Source organism: Nuphar pumila, chromosome 1, assembly GCF_984573655.1.
Source record: "Nuphar pumila chromosome 1, dmNupPumi1.hap1.1, whole genome shotgun sequence".
Lineage (NCBI taxonomy): Eukaryota > Viridiplantae > Streptophyta > Magnoliopsida > Nymphaeales > Nymphaeaceae > Nuphar > Nuphar pumila.
In genome coordinates, this window is record NC_143249.1 from 14573511 (window position 1) to 14595937 (window position 22427).

At 39.6% G+C, this 22427-nt stretch overlaps 1 long non-coding RNA gene across 1 annotated transcript; it reads left to right on the plus strand.

Annotated features, from left to right (window-relative positions):
* Positions 1 to 1499: 1499 nt before the first annotated feature.
* Positions 1500 to 21394, plus strand: LOC149848065 (uncharacterized). The gene is made up of 3 exons (XR_016434274.1): positions 1500 to 1916; positions 2125 to 2235; positions 18784 to 21394. It is a non-coding gene; the product is annotated as an uncharacterized LOC149848065 (long non-coding RNA).
* Positions 21395 to 22427: the final 1033 nt, after the last annotated feature.

The window sequence follows — 22427 nt, forward strand, 5'->3', positions numbered from 1 at the left end:
AGGACATGAAACGGGAATGAAGGTGGGGGTGGAGGTTAAAATCCAAATCCGTGCAGGAATGGAGGTCCAGATTTTGAGACGGGGGCGGGAGTGGAGACCTTGTCCCCCACCCCCGCCCATTGCCATCCCTAAACATCTCTCTCTCTCCATCATATAAAGAATAACTCTTCCCATCTAGAGCAAGAGGAGCCTTAAACAAAATGATCAATTTCCCAAAAAATTTTAACCTTCTTCGATTACGCTGTATATTGTTCATTACTTATTTCTGCAAATGGGCACAAGAAAACTACTATGAAACGCACTAGAAGTAAAGCTTGTGCAGGGTATTCTTAACGTCCCATCTTATGTTATATATATATATATATATATATATATATATATATATATATATATATATATATATATATATATATATATATATATAACGAGGAGATGAATTTCGTAGTGCATACATGGCTCACCTTTGCTACAATATTGTTGTTCTTGGAGCCTTATCACATTGGTCCTATTCCGAAAGAGACCCGTGAGGCTGATCCTTCTCATGTTGAGGCTAAAATTGTAATTCTGCTTCACATTTAACAGCAAACTTGACGGAAGTGAATTCCTGGGCCTTTTTAATTAACCAGGACATTAATTTCTTAGGTGCCTTTTTGAAAAAAAAAATCCAAAACTTGTGCCTTTTTTATTAATGCCTAAATTTTGATATATTTTTTAAAATTTCCTATTATAATAAAATAAATGTAAGTTTAACCTTGTTGAGGCAAATAATATGGAGTAGAGTCAAATTTGTCGGTTAAAAGTCAAGGGCCTCAAGTTAAAAAATGTAATGAAAACTCTGTTAAAATAATTTTAATTCTATGAAAAACATATCATAAAAAATGTATAATTATGTTACTTATGCTCATGGATGAAAAAGCAAAAAAGTAATAAGAAAAACTCTAGTCGATATGATTTAGAAAGTTTGGGGATTCGAACGTGGGACTTGAGCTTGGCACAGGACCCCGCTTACCACATGCGATACCACCTCGGTGGTACGGTTAGAATATACATATGTTAAGGTGTGTTTTATCTACAGGACACGGCACGGGATGTGGTCATGCTATTTATATATATATATATAACCATGTTATTTTTTCTTAAATAATATTTTTAATAACAAATTATATTTTTATATGTTAAAACATTTAAATTAAGTAGAACAATCTACAGTGCAAGTGCCAACCCAGTAAGTCCAAATGGCACTTAACTTCTTCCGGTGGCCCCCACTGGACGGCAGGATGGCATTCCACTTGACCTAATAAAACATTTTGTACATATATTTATTAATTCCACGTGGAAGGATAACGGGTGTCAGCTAGCCCTTTCTGACCACAAACCGGTGCTCAGGCCTCATACCTCCATCTTAAATCTGAACGGCACTCAATGCACATTGGCCGGTTAGGACATCTCGACCTCTCATCATGAAGTGTAAATGAGAAGACTGATTCAGCTTTGCCTGCCTTCCGCAACAAAAGACTCAATTTGCCAAAGTGCAAAGTAAACGAAAACACTGATCTCAGATATGCACATTGGTCTTGCCCAATATTTGTGAAACTCTTCGGCAAGACTTAGAGGCATCCGGAAGTGTTTGTTAAGGAGGAGTCTTTTGCGCGCTAGATCTGATCTTGGAGCCAGTTTGTATTAGGCGGAACAAGGGGTGAAGGTTCATCGGGCGGACGTGGTTGCTTACTTCTTGGTGGTTTATTTGGATGGCGCAAAACGATGTTCATTTTCGTCAAATTCCAGTTAACATTCAAAACCTAGTGCATAAAATCTTGGTAGATGTTTATGCGATCTTGCGTATGCATCTTAGTGATCTTCCGCTCCCTCTTGCTGACGCTACCTCTCCTTTGCCGCAATCTGGGCAAGCGGCTCCGGTGTGAACCAGTTTTATCTGTCTGATGTTCTTTTCTCTTGTGCTTTCTTTTTGTTTTGGCTTTTGCTCTTGTTCAGTTCATGGGTTCAACATTTTGTTGATCTTCATGAGTGGTAATGTTGAATTACTTTAGTCTCTCTCTCTCTTATATATAAGGAGTTTCAGTAGTAACAAGCATAGATTGGTTTGTTTGTTGTGAATTCTGACAGGATACCTGGAGGAGGCATGATCACCATCTACAGAGGAACTTCATATCTTAACAGCTTGCTTTCCAAACTCCACCGTATCTAGGCCAACCATGCATGCACTCACGGCAGCCGGTGAGTTTTAGTTTTCCTCTCTGTTATATATAATCATCATGTCTTTTCCTATCGTTTCTAAGAATTTTGAATCTCTCTCTCTCTCTCTCTCTCTAAAAAGGGCTGCATGGGGTCGATGCACTCCTCTTCCCTCAAAATTGGAGAATCATATTTTCACGTTCGCAATCACATGCGATTTTGGTTTCCTGAAAATCGTTCCCTCCTAAGCGGACACTGATCAGATCATTCGTTGAACGACCCCTAAGGTCATTCGACGCTATCGACCGTCGATCTGTGTCCTCTAATGCTCGCCATGTGGTGAGTATCTTTTCGGGTTAACTGTGTAAATTATGCTGTTAATTATATTTGGTGTAAAAAAACAAAGTGATCGCCGATCCCTTCTGGCCATCGGCAATGATCCTCCCTACGTAATCCCTCGCTCCTGCCTTGGCACCTTGCCATGGCCGCCTCGCAATTCCATACCCTAGAGCTCTTTTAGAGAGAGAGAGAGAGAGGGAGAGAGGGAGAGAGAGAGAGAGAGAGAGAGAGATGCCTTGACCCACTAGTTGCGAAGGACCTTAATGATGAAAAACTACCTCTAGACCGCAGCAGAACGCGTTTCTTTGCCATTACCTCACAGACACCTTCTTGACCAACGGCATCCAAGAGTGCCCCTGGCGATAACCTGTCAAGGATGCCTCTCCTGCACGTTCAGATAAGAGACAAGATCAGAAGGACGCGACCTTGGCTCTAGGAGAAAACAATTTCCCAGGTTCCATTATTTCTATCATCATCACCACGAACAGTATCCATACAGGAACTGGAAGTAAGAAATCAACCAAGACATTGCTTTTCTGTAGGTGAGACTCTCACTGCCCCTTTGGGGTAAAAGATTTACTTTCCGAGCTACTTACTGCATGCAGTAAGTTTTAGGTTTTACTTTAAAAAATTCATAGTTGTTTTCCTTGATTTAGACTTCTGTATATAAAATTACCATCTGCTCGTTAGCATTCATAAAAATTACCATTTTCTCTCTTCCAAATATTGCCGACTCGGGAAATTATTGCAGAGTGGTCACACAATATGTACTTCATTACCGCACTACTTGTCTGAAAAGAAAAAACTTCCAGCTTCATTTGGTGTAAGTCTACTGGAATTTTCACCACAGATTATAGTTCACCAAATGTCTTGACGTCCTCTTGCTCACTTCCAATCATGGCCAATCAATTATGACGTGGGCCCAAATGGGCCGTGGAACTCACATGCATATAGATGAAAATTCTATGATTCCTCATTGAATATGGGCCAAGAATCCAATTTAGCCAGCAATTGTACGAAGTAGTGAGGCCCTTAAAGACACTAATTAATAAAACCATGTGCTGAAGGAACGAGCAATAAATTATGCACTAGTGCATATTATTTACTTCCATAACTACTATATATATATATATATATATATATATATATATATATATATATATATATATATTAAACCTTTGGACAATAAATATATGCATTCATGGGTAGTTTCGTTAGGTGCTTTTTCTATTCCTTAAATCATGTTTCACATCTTAGTCTTGAATCTTCTAGCTTTTGGTGCCTATATTTATATATATACTCGAAGAAAAACAGTCTACAAAGTCAAAACTCGATTTTTATTTGCTTATGAGAAGATTAGTTCCGCCCCTTTAATTAAGACCATGGCATGCGAGCAAAAAAGGCACGAATAAGAGTAAAAGAGGCAGGAACAATTTGTTGCTTAGGCCACGTTTGGATGACACCTAAAATATGGTTCAGAACCTAGTTTTGGGTGTTAAACTTGGTTAAAAACGTGGTCTAAACGAGATTTTGAAAAAACTGCTCTTTCCCATTTTTTTCACAAAGGAGTGAGGGGGTTAACTTAGTTTATCGGTTTACCCCCATCAATTGCTGGCCATTTTCTGTCCAGCTATCAAGCCGACCATTTTCTAGCCCATCACCTGTTGGATTTTTTTAGTTCAGCTTGTCCATTTTCGGGCCATCTACTGTAAGGCTGAAACTAAAATTGTTGGAACAAACGAGCGCAAAAGTATAAAAAGAGAGAAAAACTTGAGAATCAAAAAATATGATAATCCAAAAAGACCAAAATGAAGGGTTCATATAGATTTAGTAAGACCAACATGTTTTGAGGCGATAAATAAGACTAAATGTCCTTCAAGGACCTCCAAAACCGCCCAATGGTCACAAAGCCCCACTAACACCTTTTAAATGATTTTTAAAAGCTCTCAAACAAGCTAAATTAAAGCGAGAATGAAAAGCCAAAGTTGGCTCGGTCAAAAGTCAAGGTGAGCTTAGAATGGACAAAAGGGACCTAGGCACCTCAGTTGCACGTTGTGCCGCTGTGAGCATGCACCATCAAAGTGTGCCTCAAGCGCCCAAACACCCTTATACACACACCCATGTGTACGATCTGTGTGTCCATTCCTATGCATTGCGCAACAACATCCGTAAGCCACTTTAAGTTATAAGTGTTTTCAAAGTATAAGATATAGATGAAAGACTATTTAAACCATTTTAGATATGAGAATAAACACTTTCCAAGGCATTTTGGTGGGAAGCAATAAATGCACCATACTTTATAAAAGATATATACTTCTTCATCATATAAAATAGAATATTTTAAAATATTTTCTAACAATCTCTCATTAGTTTCAAAATATGTTTGGCTTGTATAGAAAACCTATGCATTAGCGAGTTTCAAATTTGAAATTTCACTTACTAAAATAAAACCTAAATTAACTAAGGTGCTAAGTGGACTTACCCTGACCTTAGATTCTGATATTGTTAATCATATAGGTTTTCAAAAGTTTGATTGTATGGGGCACATTTAGAGTCTTGTGCTTATCTGAATTCATGAGTGCTTTAAAGAATTTTCATAAGAAGTGACTTATACTTTTACACTTACATAGGTGGGTTTGTCTAGATACACTGTAACAGACAACATAGCCTTAAGGGCTATAAACTCATTAAGAACTATTATCTCAACCCTCATATTTGTTATAGCTCATGAGCACACATAAAGAACATTGACTTCATCAGCAAGTATGATACAAAATCATGTACATATTAGAAAAAAAATATTAAAATCATATTTGCAAAAAAAGGAAGAAAACATAAATCTATGACCAACATATCCAAAGCGAAATTGAGTGGTAGACTAAGTTAAAAAACAATAAATCATAAGATGCAACTTTTGCTTATCTGTTTTGTGATGCCTTTGCTCTTTAGTGTTGGGTCAACATTGAGGGCATAAAACCATTTAGTAGTTGTTGATTTTATATTTGTTTATGTATATGCATGTGGTGTTTTTTTTTTCAACACGGAAACATAATTTTGGTGTTTTTTTTTTCAACATAATGGTCTTAAAAGGTGATCCTTTTTTCCCATATCACATCAACTGAAGTAAAATAGAAAAAATAAGGGAAAATGATTAAGCTCAATCTTTCCATTTTTTCCATATGATGGGAAACATTTCTTCCCCTACGATCATTTTCTCTATTTTCTCCTATACGAGGGAAACAAAGTGGCTCACTGAAAGAGACGCCATCTTTGTTTCCAAAAATGCAATCATTTAAGCTCGATCCTTCTTCTTCATATTTTGAGAAGAAGAAGAAGATGCAACGAGAAGATTAAAAAAAAAATTGATGTTGCGAGAAAGGGAAAAGCCCTAGGGAGATAGAGCAAAAAAACCATGGTTAAATCAAAGAAAGCCTCTGGTGTCCCATGTCTGGCATTCAACACCTTGCGATCTTGAACAACAAGGGTTGTGGAGGCCTCCCGCATCTGGCAATGGTGAAGATCTCAAAAAAGTGAAAAGGGAGGGAGAAAACAATGGCCCCTCTCATAAAAATATTTCAACTCATTCACAAAAGCAAGAGACCGGAACATAAAAAAGTAGCAATTTTCACTAGCGTCTTTTTACTTTGGGCATGTAAAATCCAACAATCTTTGGTGCATCAGTGGTTTGCACTAGTGAGCCAGGAAATTCGCACTATGTTTGGCGACAAACTGCTAATTCACCAGTAAAACCTCATTTTCTTATAATGAGGCCAATATTTGCATCTCATGAATTTGAGCAAGTATAGGTTTATCATCAATAATAAAAAAATTAACTTACTGATCTACATGGATCCTTTTATTTTTAGTATCTTCTGTGTTGTACTTGATCTCCAGAGCATTTCACAACTCTTTAGTCGACTTCAAAGTTGAGTACATGTCAAACAATGAATTGACTATGGTGTTTAGGATATGCTCTTTCAATCATTAGTTGTCTGTGTGTCACTTTTTTTTCTTTCTTTTGTTCTTCTGTCTAGACTTTTCTAGGATACAACTAGGCTTGGACCTCAAGAGTGTCACTTCTTTGCAAGACCAATTGACTGATCTTACATACAAACTTGAAAGTTAAACAAGATAAAAATAATAGAAAAAGATAAAAAAAGTTTGAGAATGAAAAATTTGATATTCCAAAAGGACCAAAATGAAGGGTTTATATAGATTTAGGAGAGCCAATACATTTTTGGGTGATAAATAAGATTAAATGACTATAAATTAAATGTTTAAAAAATTGGGTAAAAATGACCCTGAACATCTTATAAATGCTTTTTAAAATCTAGCAAGAACAAAAAGTTGAAGTTGACTCAATCAAGAGTCTAGGTGAGCTCGAAGCGGTCAAACAGACCTTGTCGCCTTAAGAGTGCCCTGCACCACTGTGAGTGTGCGAAGTGCAAAGTACACCATCAAAGTGCACCTTAAGCGTCTTTGCACCCAAATGCTTTTAAGTGTGCGCAATCGGCGATGTTGGCAAACCACCTAAGACACTAGGGTTTCCAAAGTATAAGATAGAGATGAAAGACTCCATTTAAGCCACTAGAATTTTTTGGTCACTTAGATACGAGACTAAACATTTTTCAAGGCATTTTGGTAGGAAGTAATAAATGCATTCATACTTTATAAAGAAAATATACTTTTTCATCATATAGAACACAATATTTTGAAACTTTTTCCAATAAAAACTTCCTTCAATGGTGAGCCATCAGTGTTCAAATCAAGGCAATTCCACCGTCGGTTGCCTGCTTGGTGCAGAGTTGAAGGGCCAAGAGGTTGTTACCATGACTGCACAGAGGTGGTTGTTTGTCACCCCACAAATGTCAAACCCTCCTTGGGGAACCTGTGACCCACTGCTCGAGGAACAAGGGCAACTCGTAGGCATGGGCCCCACTGACGATCACAAGCTAAGCCACTGGAAGCCAAGATGGATCTTTTAGTTCAGTGTTAAAGCTTGATCCCAAGAGGCCTTGGCCAAGAGATGGGGTGACCCTGTAGCTATATGAGTGTAGGGTGAGGAGAGAAAATAAGGTTCAGAGATGGCCAGCAAGGAGGTGGATTCTCACTTCGATTGCAATTAGTTTGGAAGGGGGGTGGTTCTATGGGGGTTAGGGTGGGGGATAAGGAGTCAGAGTGGTGAGCATGGTGGCGCGAGCTAGCAGGAAGATGGAGGGCTTAGGAATTGCCTAGGGATCCAAAGAGTCTGAGCTTCAAGTCAAGAATCCCTTACCAAGCTCAAAGTATGGCAAGGTATATATCTCATACCTAACTGAGGCATATAGCATCTGATCAGGATCACACTATGGTCAAACCATCCTTAAACCTTAGACCCACAACTAGATTAGGAGACGAGGCTTAATAGTTGCTATAAAGGGGAAGGGCCAATTTTTCTCAAGGAGGGCCACAGATCCAAAGGGCGTAGCTAGTGTTGGCGAGGTGGGGTAAAGACGGAGGGCCACGGAGGATATAACGAGCAAAGGATCGGGGGCGAATAATGAGGTTAATTTGGCATGATCCATGACCAGCCAAACATTGTTTAGAAGAATTGGCACTACCAGAATAGATGGATTGAGGATTCCTCAACTTATCCATCAACAACCAACCAAAAACCTTGTTCCTCGGTGAGGGGCCCTGGCCCCAGAGACATCGAGTGGGGAAACAAGACACCCCCCAACTTGATGAATGAAAAATAACAAGAAACAGAAAGTTTGGTCAATTTATCACACTTCCAGATAACAGTGCCCAAGGGTGGGACCAAGAGTTGTGTCATGAAATGCTATGAATGGCTTTATTGAACATTACCACACACTCTTGAATGTGGGGGCCAAGGATGAAGGCACATTGAGACCGGTTAAGAATCTTAGCAGTACACCTGAAACTGACGTCAATTGTTTGAATCTTCCATTAAAGGTTCGTACATTCCGCTCAAGCCAAAAAAAACCCTCCAAGCAAGTAGCAGCCAACGCCTTAAAAAAAAAAAAAACCATCGTGAACCTTTCCCAAGGAATCCTTTTTTTTTGTAATCAAATTCCTAAAGGAAGTTTCAGGGGCATTATGTAGGACTGTTTCACCCCCACATGAGAAAATGTAAATCTGATATGAATTTACATTCTAAAAAGAGACGTTTGATCGTTTCTTCATTCTTACCACACATCCTACATTTGCTAGCTAGATGTAAACCCTTTGACTTCAAATACAAATATGTTTTAACCTTGTCCTGCAAAATTAAACAGGGGAAGGTAGAACCACGCTCTGAAAGACCATCACCCCAAATAGGGATGGCAGTGGGGCGGGGCGGGGCGGGGCGGGGGACAAGGTTTCCACCACCACCCCGCCTCAAAATTTTATCCTCCACCCCCGCCCCGCCTCCGCGGCGGGGATGGATTTTATCCTCCACCCCCGCCTCCATCCCCGTTTCATACCCTTTATCCCCGGTCCAAACGGGGATGAGGCGGGGCGGGGCGGGGCGGGGATATTGCAGGGAAAAGTGGTTGGGGCGGGGATTAGGCGGGGATCATGGCGGGGACGGGGCGGGGCGGGGAAAAGTGCACGTCCACCCCCGCCCCGCCTCCGCGGCGGGGATGGATTTTATCCTCCACCCCCGCCTCCATCCCCGTTTCATACCCTTCATCCCCGGTCCAAACGGGGCAAGGCGGGGCGGGGCCCCGCTTTCCCCCGGTCCACTGCCATCCCTAACCCCAAAGGGCCCCCTTAGGTAAAAGAAAAACATAGAGCAGCTATAACATGACTTCTATCATCTCGATCCCCAAAGTGAAATTGGAAAGAGAGAGAAAGAAAGGCTTGATGTTCACCAAAGGCCTCAGTAGTAGGTGATCTACGAAAGTCAAAAGACAGACCCTCATGTTCTGACCACATAGTAGCAACTAAATTATACGTCCAGCCACTATCCAAAATAGGTTGGGAAAACAAACCTTCAAAGCTTGATCCCCGCCCCAAATATCCCATCAAAAACTTGTATCACATTCATTTCCCACTCGCACTTTATTGAATTCAAGAAAAATTGGCAAAACAGTTAAGATGCTCTTCCACAAACCCGATACTTTCCTCTGTCTTGTGTCTTGAATCCATTGCCAAGGCCACCCCTTTAGAGCATATTTTTCCTTAAGGCATTCAACCACCGTACATTTTTCTGTTCTGATAACCCACCACCATTTAACCATAAAGGCCATATTGTTCTGATAGAATTCTCAAATGCCCAAGCCACCAATTTATGTGGGCATTGCCTCTCATCCAAGTTATGAGTGGTACCTCCCATCCTACCTTCCCACAAGAATTTTTTCTTCTTATGCATCACAAAAACAATCATAGCAATTGTGGCTTCACCAAAGTGATCCTTCCTGTTAGATAGAAAAGTTTTGCTGACCACATGTCCAATCTACCATTAACACCTTCCTATCCTCCACCTCTGCCCAATATGAGTACCCAGAAACACCTTTGTGCATAGGAATGCCCAAGTATTTAATAAGTCTTTCAGACACCCACGAATCCAAATTGCCGAGAGTCCCACTATTATCATTGAAAGAAATGACCTTGCACTTTGCCCCCCATATATTTTCAATCCAGCCAATTCTGAAAAACATCTTAAGACCAACCAAAGAACTTTAAGATTTTCCCCCGACGCTTTCTAAAAAATAAGAATATCGAGATGCAAAAATTTTTGTGGGTTAAAAAGCTTAAGGCACTTAAACAAGCCTTGTTGGCATGCATTATTCATTAGACAAGAAAATCCTTGCATAGCCAAAATAAATAAATGAGGAGGCCACCTTGCCTTAGACTTCTTGTTGGGTGAATTTTTTTTCATTGCTCACTGTTGATGTTTACGGCAATAAAAGTGAAAAAAGAATGGTTCTATTGGGAAAGAAGCGCACAAATTGAATGCACCTACTTTACAAATAAAGACGATGATGACAAAGAGCCTAAAAAAGAATATGAATTGCACATTTCACATAGAACAACTCCTTTTACCCAAGCTCCAAAATAAAACCCTTATCATCCAAGAAATACTACAAAATATATATTTTGATGCATACGAGCAAAGAATAATAAAGAAAATAAAGAATACAATAAAAGAGAGGCATACATCGATTTTTATGTGAAAAACCTTTTCAAAAAAAAGGTAAAAACTACGAGATTGAGAACAACCCAACAAAAACTCCACTATGTGATATAAAAAATTATTACAAATAAGCATGCACAATGCCTACACTCCACTAAACCCACAAATCATCACAATAGAGAAATAACAATACAAACAAAGAGTTTGAAGTGAAAGAATATCACCTAATAAGAAGTGATGACCTTCCCACAATAAAAGTCTTCATTTTCTTGCCCTAATTTTTACAAAAACAAGAAGAGAATTTGGAGAAGACGAAGAACACAACAAACACAAGCTTCTATTCCTCTCCCACATTTTTTTTTCCTCATAATCTTGTGGAAGCCCCTCATTTTTACTCTCTCTTTCTTCTAAGAACAACCAAGAAAGAAAAACCACCAGGGCCATCGTGCCCTCCTTCACTTTTAACTTACTTTTTTATCATTTTGCTTTAAGCCCACAATATTTATGTTATTTATATCTTTTTAAACTCTAAAACAAAAAAAGGCACCATTCAAACCATACGCCGGGTCCTCCACATGGAGGTGACTCAATCCAACAGGTTCTAACCCATCCTATCCATTTGTCCCCGAGTCCTGACAACTCTAAGCATCTAAAGATAAAAGATCATTTGATAGAGTCAATTGCCTTACACAAGTCAATCTTCAGAAGAAAATCTTTTTGTTTGGGGGTGTAGATAGAATGAATAGCCTCATTTATCAATACCACACAATCATGTAATCTTCTGCCCTGTAGGAAAGAACTTTGTGTTGAAAAAATAATCGATGGAAGAACCCTTTGGAGTCCATTGATAAGAGCTCTAGTGAGCAATTTTTGAGTAGTATTTAATAAAGAGATGGGTCTGAAGTTTATGATATCAATGCTGGCTTTTTCCAAAACTTTCAATTTTTTTTTTGTAATTTTTATATTTACTTCTGTGTATGGCCCCGCCAATCGTACCATGAAAAAATATTTCTGGCGGGAATTGGAGGAGCTGGGATATAGAAAAGTAGCCCATTGGTGAGTGGGAGGGGATTTTAATTGCATTTTGCATTTAGGAAATCAAATCAACCACAATCACTTACTAAGAGCATGGGCGACTTTGCAAAATTCATTCATGATTGAGATCTTACGGAGGTGCACACACAAGGTGAAAATTTCTCCTGGACCAATAAAAGAAAGTCTCCCATCCTTGGCAAACTGGAAAAATTCTTGGTGTCTTGGTTTCCGAAACTGCAACAACGTCAAAATTTGCTTGGTTGATTTAATTTGGCAAGGAACAAGCCGGTTCGCAAATGGCTCAACGCTTCATTCAATGTTGTTCCGTCCGGAACAATGGTGGGTTTAGTTGTACCGACTGACTAGTACCATTTTGGACCAAGACCGGTCCCAGGTCCACCTAAATTTCTTATATCAGAATGGTAATCACACCCGTCCCGTCTCACGTGGTGCTAGTAATAGCGTTGAAACTGCCGGATGACTAGAGCTCATATGTGTTTCTGGATCCGTAGCTGAGTCCCGATCCACTAACCAATTAAAGTTCAGTTTTGACTGAACTTTACGGCTCCAAGTTTTGTTGAATAAGAAGAATGGTAATTTTTAAATTATCATTTATGGAACCGACGGACTTGGGGTGTCAACGGGTTGGGTTTACTCGGACCCGACCCAAACCAAACCCTATAGAATCCTGACATGGTGATAAATAATAAGACCAGATTATGACCTGCGTCTGTACCTGAAGGTCCGATCAATACATGAACTCGGGTATAGTTTGTGAAATTTTATACCAGACTCAGACTCAGACTCAGACTCTCCAAAGAAGCCTATCTCGTTGCGTGCAAGAGAAGCAAGCTCTTCACACAACTGCAGAAAGTAACCCTACGAAAGAAGCACCGGCCGTCAACTAGCCGGAAAACGAGAAGTTCGTCCTGGATCTGTCAGTTAAAGAGGACACGTACACACACGCACACTGTCACTCCCTCTTTACCGATGATACATTCTGTTAGGCGGGGAAGAAGAAGAGGAAGAGAATGGAGGAACGACGAGATTAGGATAACGAGGAATGGCTCCGGAGGCCTCGATCAGCTTAAATAGGTCGGACACCCTCGATCTAAACCGCGTCATCGGGCTCCACGTGGCGCCCCCATCGTACCATGGCTCCCGTCTCCCCCGGCTAACCCGAGCGGGGTTTTCAATCCTAGGGTTGGGTTAAAAGAGTTAAAAAAGAGGAAGATGGTGGCAACAGTCAGCGGACGACGCTGACCCCCAAGACGCGTTAGCGTCAAAGCCCCCCCTTCCCTGTGGGATTTTCTGAGCTTAGCGAGGGTATTGTTTGGAAAGCATGTGGGGGAGCCTCTCATGCGGCGGGGTTTATCCTATTGACGAAAATGTCCTCATGATTCCTTCGAAATCCATTTTTCCAGGACAAGGGTAGTTTACACTATTCGAGTCTGTCTGTGTCGAGTCTCGACTCGGTTCAGTTAATAAAGCTGCTCTGAGTCAATTGGGCTCGCCACAGTCAAGGGATAGTCAATGACTGCTGGGCTGAGCTTGGGCTTGTCCTTTTAAGCCTAATTTGGAAAATTTGGAACATGGCATGGTCCACCGAGAGGGCTGCAGTAGATAGATGTCTAAGAGTGGAAGTTTTTGATCCCTTCTGAACTTTTCAAAAAATTGAAAGGTCTTAGTCAGCCTAGCTCGGTCAAGAGTGCACTGAATCTCGTGGGGTTCTTTGTCTCAGCCCCTACCTGATGCCTCACAATCACCAATCCTCAACGTTGAGCAAATACCCTAAGGACCATTTTTTGGATGACTAGTTTATGGAACCGATCCGAGTTGGTCCGAGCCTTGAAACGAGTCGGTTACTAGTTTTAAGTGCTGAATGTTGAGTAAGGGTATTCTGGTGATTAACTATGCTTTGCACGTTTTCGGGTAAATACCATCCGTACGTTGGAAAATTAGCCCCAGAGAACTCGGCTGCAAAGTTTCTTAAGAGGAAGAGAGAACTCTTCCCTTCAGCTTGTAACTCTCTCTCTCTCTCTCTCTCTCTCTGAATCACCACCACTCTCCTTCTCTTTCCACATTCTCTTTAAGCTACAATGGCGATGAGAATCCGGAGAGTTCACCTTCGCCCGATTGCTGTTGATCGCCGCCGTGTCGTTCAGATATTGAATTATTTGTATCAAGTCGTGCTCTCTTACTTCTCCAGGAGAGTATACCGTCTCCCTCTCTATGCTGCACACCTTACTGAAGAGGAGAATCCATACGCCATGGCTGCGCTGGCCATCATCGCCATGAGCTTGGCTGTTGGTCTGGCCCTCTTAAGCTCCTCCCTTGATCCGAGGACCAACCTTCCCATCCTTTTTTCGTCGATACCCAGATTCTCGTTCAACTTCTACATGATGTCTGTGATCTCATCTTCGCTCATCTCCCTTTTCACGCTCTGGGGATGCGGTTGCCCAAGACGCTTTCGATGGGTTCTTCTGCGCGTTGCCGTCTCTATGCTGGTAATAGGCTTTGTGTTGGTCATGGGGCTGTACTGGTACCTCACCTCACATCAAAGAATTCATGCAGGTAAAGTAGGAACATCCTTTTCTGAAATTAAATTGTTTAGTCATCGTAAATGAACTTAGTATGGTGTGAAATTGTAGAGTGGATTTTATACATGATTTGTATAATTCTATATGCGTGCATGGTTTGCGGTTAATTTTGTATAGCAGTAAATGATCTTTTAATGTATTGATGATATGAATGATCATGTCTCTTTCTTCTTCTTCCTTTGTCATATTAACGACGACATTTCGTAGATGCGTTTTTTGAAAAAAAATAATCCAAAACTTGTGCCTTTTTTATTAATGCCTAAACTTTGGTGCATTTTTTTTTAAATATCCTATTATAATAAAATAAATGTAAGTTTAACCTTTGGCGCATCATTATGAGTTCGGCTCATTTGGATCCAGTAAGACACTTGAACTCATCAACCTAACTGGATCAGGGTATATAATTGGATATCATCATGGGTAATTGAAAGGGTGTAAGTGGGTCAGGTATATCCGAGCTGAGCCGATGTAATGGACCAACTAGACATGACTCAACCGGATGCTTTTAGACCGTTGGTTCCGCCAGCTCCAAGATTTACACAAGTTTTAAAAATGGGTTGCTTCTTGAGTAAGAAAATTATAAACTTGAACCTATTTGTATCAAACTTTTTTTATACCCGACCCAATTGGTTTTATGCTATATGTACCCAAAACGATCAAAACCTGAGCTCATCTTCTACCTTAACCTAGGGCTGACAATAGGTCAGGTTTATATTGGCAAGTACCTATCCTGACCTGAACCCAGTTTCCTGGTATGGGCATAAAAAAAATGCTGACCTGACTATTATTTGGGTCAACCCAAACCTGACCAAGTAATATGCAGGTCAGGTCTGGTTATAAATTTTTTTTCAGATATCTGACCTGACCCGGTTTAACCCCAGTGTTTTATAAGTACTTTTAGTAAAAGTAAGCTCCTTAAATTATATGGATCCAGATTTGGGATTTTTTCTTGTTCCAACAAAACCCAAAGCAGAACCTGAACCCCAATCCGATAATTATTTATTTTGGTGGGTTAGGGTGAGAAAAAAAAAAAGCCGAGTATGGAGAAGAAAAAAAAAAACACAAGAGGAAAACACTCTTTACGTGGTTCAGTCTTTTTTACAAGAACCTACATCCACGAAGGTAATGAGCACTCTCTGGCTCTCTCTCTCTTTTATTTTTCTGTGTATCTTTTTGCTATGGCAATACAACCATATATATACAAGAGGGGTCTCTCACGATAAGGCAATAGATTCCCTATGATCATGGGAGACGATACAGCAGAGATCTTAATTTATCAATTATCCTACTTCCTTCCTTTTTGATATTCTCTGACTTGTGATCATGCGTATCTCCGAAAGTATCTTCAGAATTATCACCATGCATATCTTGACCTCCTTGATTATTGTTAACATTCCCCCTCAAACATGGCCGTCCATGAAAACCAAGTTTGGTGAGCAAGAGAGAAAATCTATCACGGTTGAGACTCTTAGTAAAAATATCTGCAAGTTGATGATGTGAAGGAGTATATTGAGTTTGGAGAGTTCCTTGAGCCACTTTCTCTCGAACATAATGGAAATCGATTTGAATATGTTTCGACTTCTGGTGCAACACATGATTAACATTCATATATAAATCACTGATATTGTCACATAAAATTGTTGGAGGCTAGAATTGAGGAAGTTGAATATCTCGCAAAATAAAGGAAATCCAAGTTAACTCAGCAGCCATAGAAGCCATGGCCCGATATTCTAGCTACAGTATGTTGTTTCTTGACACTCTAGGAGATGCAATTGGCGCCAAGAAAAGTGCAGAAACCAAAAGTAGAGTGGCGTGTGGTAGGACATCCTGCCCAGTCACCATAAAAAAAGGCATAAAGATCAAGACTGCTATAAGAATGAAGTTGAATTCCATAATTTAGACTGCCTTTGACATATCGAAGGATTCTTTTGACCATCTGCCAACGGAGGGGTTATTCATAAACTGGTTGACATAGTTGACACAAAAAGATAGTTCTGGTTGAGTAAGCGTAAGATAATGAAACACCCCGACTAAGCTGTGATACTGAGTAACATTGGAAAATATAAAAGTATTTTGCTCTGCAGGAGATAGCTTTGGTGCCATGGGAGTTGGCATGGGCTTTGCATCAAGCATGTTAGCTTTGGTGAGCAAATCTAGAGCATATTTTTGTTGGCATAGAAAAATCCCATGAGAGTTGGATTGAACTTCAATTCCCAAAAATAGTGAAGTGGGCCTAGATCTTTCATAGCAAAAGTTTTTCCAAGGTTAGCAATAACCTTATGAAGAAGAGGTGAACTGCTGCTTATAATGATAATGTCGTCGACATATATAAGAAGGATGATAATATAGTGATCAATATGTTGAACAAACATGAAGGGATCAACAATACTACAAAAGAAGCCTTGTGAAATAAGATAAGAGCGCAGGCTCGGGGCACTTGTTTTAGGCCATATAAAGCCTTTTTGAGTTTACATACTCGCTCAAGATGAGATGATTCCTCATATCCAGGTGGTTGAGTCACGAACACGGTTTCTTTTAAAATACCATGCAAAAAGGTATTTTTGACATCAAGTTGTCAAATAGCCCAATGTTTGACTGTAGCTATTGTTAGAATGATTCGAATGGTAGCAGGTTGAATAACACGAGCAAAAGTGTATGAGAAATCAATCTCTTCAACCTGATTAAAACCGCAGGCTACAAGACGTGCCTTGAGAGGTTGTAAAGTGCCATCAACATTAAGCTTTGTTTTAAAAACCCATTTGGATCCAACAAGGTTCATGTTTAGTTGCTTGTTGATAAGGTCCCATGTTTGGTTGGCCTTCAAAGCTTTTATTTCTTCCTTCAAGGCACCTTTTTCACGTAACCCAACCCACAGCAAAACAGGAGGTTCAGAAAACTAACCCGGTCCATTTTAAAAAATGTTTCGCCTCCATGCAACATAGTCGCAAGCAGCAGTCTTCAGGAATCTGCAAGAGGAACGATTGGTCATAATTGTTTACACTGATTTGTCGAGGGTTCGAATGGGCGCCACGTATCAGGGTGGGTGTGTAAAAGGATGGGCGGGCGTCACGTATGGTGGCAATCGGGTCGGGTTGGAGGGTCAGCATACCTCAACACGAACCCGACCCGTTTATTAAAAGGAAGGGTGCCACTCTCGCGCATATAAAAGGAAGGGCGCTCTCTTCTCTTTTCACATTCTCTCTAAGTAAAGTCGTGCAACGATGGCGATCAGAATCCGGAGAGTGCACCTTCGCCCGATTGCTGTCGCTCGCCGTGTCATTCAGTTCATCAATTTGTATTACTTCTCCAGGAGATTTTCTCCGACACTAGTACCCCTTCTCCCTGTACATGCTGAACACGTTACTGATGATGAGGATCCATACGCTATGCCTGCGCTCGCCATCATCGGAATGTGCTTGGCTGTTGGTCTGGCCCTCTTGAGCTCCTCCCTCGATCCCAGGACCAGCATTCCCATCCTTTTTGCGTCGATACCCAGATTCTCGTTCAGCTTCTACATGATTTCGCTGATCTCCTTTTCTCTCATCTCCCTTTTCACGCTCTGGGGATGCGGTTGCCCAAGACGCTTTCGATGGGTTCTTCTGCGTCTTGCCGTCTCTGTGCTCGTATTGGGGTTTGTATTTGTGATGGGACTGTGGTATCTCACCTCACAGCAAAGAATTCATGCAGGTAAGGTAAAGTAGGAGCATCTTCTGTATCTCATGCATATCAACATAGGCGGGGCTGGGGGGGGGGGGGGGGGGGGCAGTACTGGAAGAAATTTTTTTACCTCATGACAGCAAAGATTTTTTTTTTAGGGAAGGTTGCTATTTTTTTTTTTTTGAAGAAAGGACGCTGGGAGGTCAACCCTATTTTTTTTTTTAAGAAAGGACATTTGGGGTTACCCTTAATTTGTTTTGAAGAAAGGACTCTAGGGGTTTACTCCTAATTTTTTTTTGAAGGAAGGATGCTGGGGTTACCCTTAATTCCATTTTTTTTTAAAGGAAGGTTTGTCGCTATCATTGAGTACTTGTACAAGCTAGGGGACATGATCCATGCTTAGAACGAGTTTCCTACTCATCCTACAATTGAATAATGATCCAGATCTAAGTAGGATCTAAGATCAAGTGTGATCAACTATGTTTTCATGTTTTTAAAATCCAAAGTAGGCTTTTGAAAGATCGATTTTGGAAAACCTTTTGTCATTTACGATTTCATGTTTTTAAAATCCAGAGATGAACCTCGACTGAAATTAAATTGTTTAGTCACCGTAAATGAACTTAGTATGGTGTGAAATTGTAGTGGGTTTTATACATGATTTGTACGCTTCTATGCGTGCATGGTTTGTGGTTAATTTTGTATAGCATGTATATTACCTGTGCATGATCTTTTAATGTATTGATGGTATGAATGATCATGTCTCTTTCTTCTTCTTCCTCCTTTGTAATATATCATGGATTATGTCAATTTGTTGATGTGATATAATTGGGAGTGCAGGCATTGGAAGGTGTTGAGATGAAAGTAGGGTATGAGACTGAAGGATGCAATTGTGGAACCAACTTCAGAGATGAACCTCGACTGAAATTAAATTGTTTAGTCACCGTAAATGAACTTAGTATGGTGTGAAATTGTAGAGTGGGTTTTATACATGATTTGTACGCTTCTATGCGTGCATGGTTTGTGGTTAATTTTGTATAGCATGTATATTACCTGTGCATGATCTTTTAATGTATTGATGGTATGAATGATCATGTCTCTTTCTTCTTCTTCCTCCTTTGTAATATATCATGGATTATGTCAATTTGTTGATGTGATATAATTGGGAGTGCAGGCATTGGAAGGTGTTGAGATGAAAGTAGGGTATGAGACTGAAGGATGCAATTGTGGAACCAACTTCAGAGATGAACCTCGACTGAAATTAAATTGTTTAGTCACCGTAAATGAACTTAGTATGGTGTGAAATTGTAGAGTGGGTTTTATACATTATTTGTACGCTTCTATGCGTGCATGGTTTGTGGTTAATTTTGTATAGCATGTATATTACCTGTGCATGATCTTTTAATGTATTGATGGTATGAATGATCATGTCTCTTTCTTCTTCTTCCTCCTTTGTAATATATCATGGATTATGTCAATTTGTTGATGTGATATAATTGGGAGTGCAGGCATTGGAAGGTGTTGAGATGAAAGTAGGGTATGAGACTGAAGGATGCAATTGTGGAACCAACTTCAGAGATGAACCTCGACTGAAATTAAATTGTTTAGTCACCGTAAATGAACTTAGTATGGTGTGAAATTGTAGAGTGGGTTTTATACATTATTTGTACGCTTCTATGCGTGCATGGTTTGTGGTTAATTTTGTATAGCATGTATATTACCTGTGCATGATCTTTTAATGTATTGATGGTATGAATGATCATGTCTCTTTCTTCTTCTTCCTCCTTTGTAATATATCATGGATTATGTCAATTTGTTGATGTGATATAATTGGGAGTGCAGGCATTGGAAGGTGTTGAGATGAAATTAGGGTATGAGACTGAAGGATGAAATTGTGGAACCAACTTCAGAGATGAACCTCGACTGAAATTAAATTGTTTAGTCACCGTAAATGAACTTAGTATGGTGTGAAATTGTAGAGTGGGTTTTATACATTATTTGTACGCTTCTATGCGTGCATGGTTTGTGGTTAATTTTGTATAGCATGTATATTACCTGTGCATGATCTTTTAATGTATTGATGGTATGAATGATCATGTCTCTTTCTTCTTCTTCCTCCTTTGTAATATATCATGGATTATGTCAATTTGTTGATGTGATATAATTGGGAGTGCAGGCATTGGAAGGTGTTGAGATGAAATTAGGGTATGAGACTGAAGGATGAAATTGTGGAACCAACTTCAGAGATGAACCTCGACTGAAATTAAATTGTTTAGTCACCGTAAATGAACTTAGTATGGTGTGAAATTGTAGAGTGGGTTTTATACATTATTTGTACGCTTCTATGCGTGCATGGTTTGTGGTTAATTTTGTATAGCATGTATATTACCTGTGCATGATCTTTTAATGTATTGATGGTATGAATGATCATGTCTCTTTCTTCTTCTTCCTCCTTTGTAATATATCATGGATTATGTCAATTTGTTGATGTGATATAATTGGGAGTGCAGGCATTGGAAGGTGTTGAGATGAAAGTAGGGTATGAGACTGAAGGATGCAATTGTGGAACCAACTTCAGAGATGAACCTCGACTGAAATTAAATTGTTTAGTCACCGTAAATGAACTTAGTATGGTGTGAAATTGTAGAGTGGGTTTTATACATGATTTGTACGCTTCTATGCGTGCATGGTTTGTGGTTAATTTTGTATAGCATGTATATTACCTGTGCATGATCTTTTAATGTATTGATGGTATGAATGATCATGTCTCTTTCTTCTTCTTCCTCCTTTGTAATATATCATGGATTATGTCAATTTGTTGATGTGATATAATTGGGAGTGTAGGCATTGGAAGGTGTTGAGATGAAAGTAGGGTATGAGACTGAAGGATGCAATTGTGGAACCAACTTCAGAGATGAACCTCGACTGAAATTAAATTGTTTAGTCACCGTAAATGAACTTAGTATGGTGTGAAATTGTAGAGTGGGTTTTATACATTATTTGTACGCTTCTATGCGTGCATGGTTTGTGGTTAATTTTGTATAGCATGTATATTACCTGTGCATGATCTTTTAATGTATTGATGGTATGAATGATCATGTCTCTTTCTTCTTCTTCCTCCTTTGTAATATATCATGGATTATGTCAATTTGTTGATGTGATATAATTGGGAGTGCAGGCATTGGAAGGTGTTGAGATGAAAGTAGGGTATGAGACTGAAGGATGCAATTGTGGAACCAACTTCAGAGATGAACCTCGACTGAAATTAAATTGTTTAGTCACCGTAAATGAACTTAGTATGGTGTGAAATTGTAGAGTGGGTTTTATACATGATTTGTACGCTTCTATGCGTGCATGGTTTGTGGTTAATTTTGTATAGCATGTATATTACCTGTGCATGATCTTTTAATGTATTGATGGTATGAATGATCATGTCTCTTTCTTCTTCTTCCTCCTTTGTAATATATCATGGATTATGTCAATTTGTTGATGTGATATAATTGGGAGTGTAGGCATTGGAAGGTGTTGAGATGAAAGTAGGGTATGAGACTGAAGGATGCAATTGTGGAACCAACTTCAGAGATGAACCTCGACTGAAATTAAATTGTTTAGTCACCGTAAATGAACTTAGTATGGTGTGAAATTGTAGAGTGGGTTTTATACATTATTTGTACGCTTCTATGCGTGCATGGTTTGTTGTTAATTTTGTATAGCATGTATATTACCTGTGCATGATCTTTTAATGTATTGATGGTATGAATGATCATGTCTCTTTCTTCTTCTTCCTCCTTTGTAATATATCATGGATTATGTCAATTTGTTGATGTGATATAATTGGGAGTGCAGGCATTGGAAGTTGTTGAGATGAAAGTAGGGTATGAGACTGGAGGATGCAATTGTGGAACCAACTTCAGCTGTGACTATCAAAACTTAGTGTGGTTTCTTGTGTCTTTTCCGAAACTTAGTGTGGTTTGATCGTCTTAAGAGTGCATAAATGAGATCCCTCTGCCTTGGCACAAATGTTTGAGTGAAATAGTAGGTTTGTTCTGCTTTTGTTAACGTCTTGCCTCTCAGTACATAGTGAGCAAATTACCAATTTGACATTTGGGTTATTATTGATAACACGTGTTTATACTGAAAACAAAGTACAATTATAATGAGAATTGCCTGCAACAGTGGACGAGCAAATCGTCCACTCTTATTGGACTGCCGTCCACCGCTGATCGTGCGCGGATCAGCTGCGGATGTCTCTTTTTTTTTTTTCGAAAAAAGAGTTTTTAGCGGGCCAGCACATTTAGCAGGGATCGCGACCTCCACTAATCATCCTAATCTAACGCTGGACGACGCTCGGGGTTCGACGTTATGGTGTATTGGGAAAATTTCAAAAGCACACCTAAGGTTTGGGGATTAATAAAAAATGCTACTAAGTTTTGTTTTTTTTTTATTTTTAAATGCACCTAAACTTTTACACCCTTGGTAAAAAA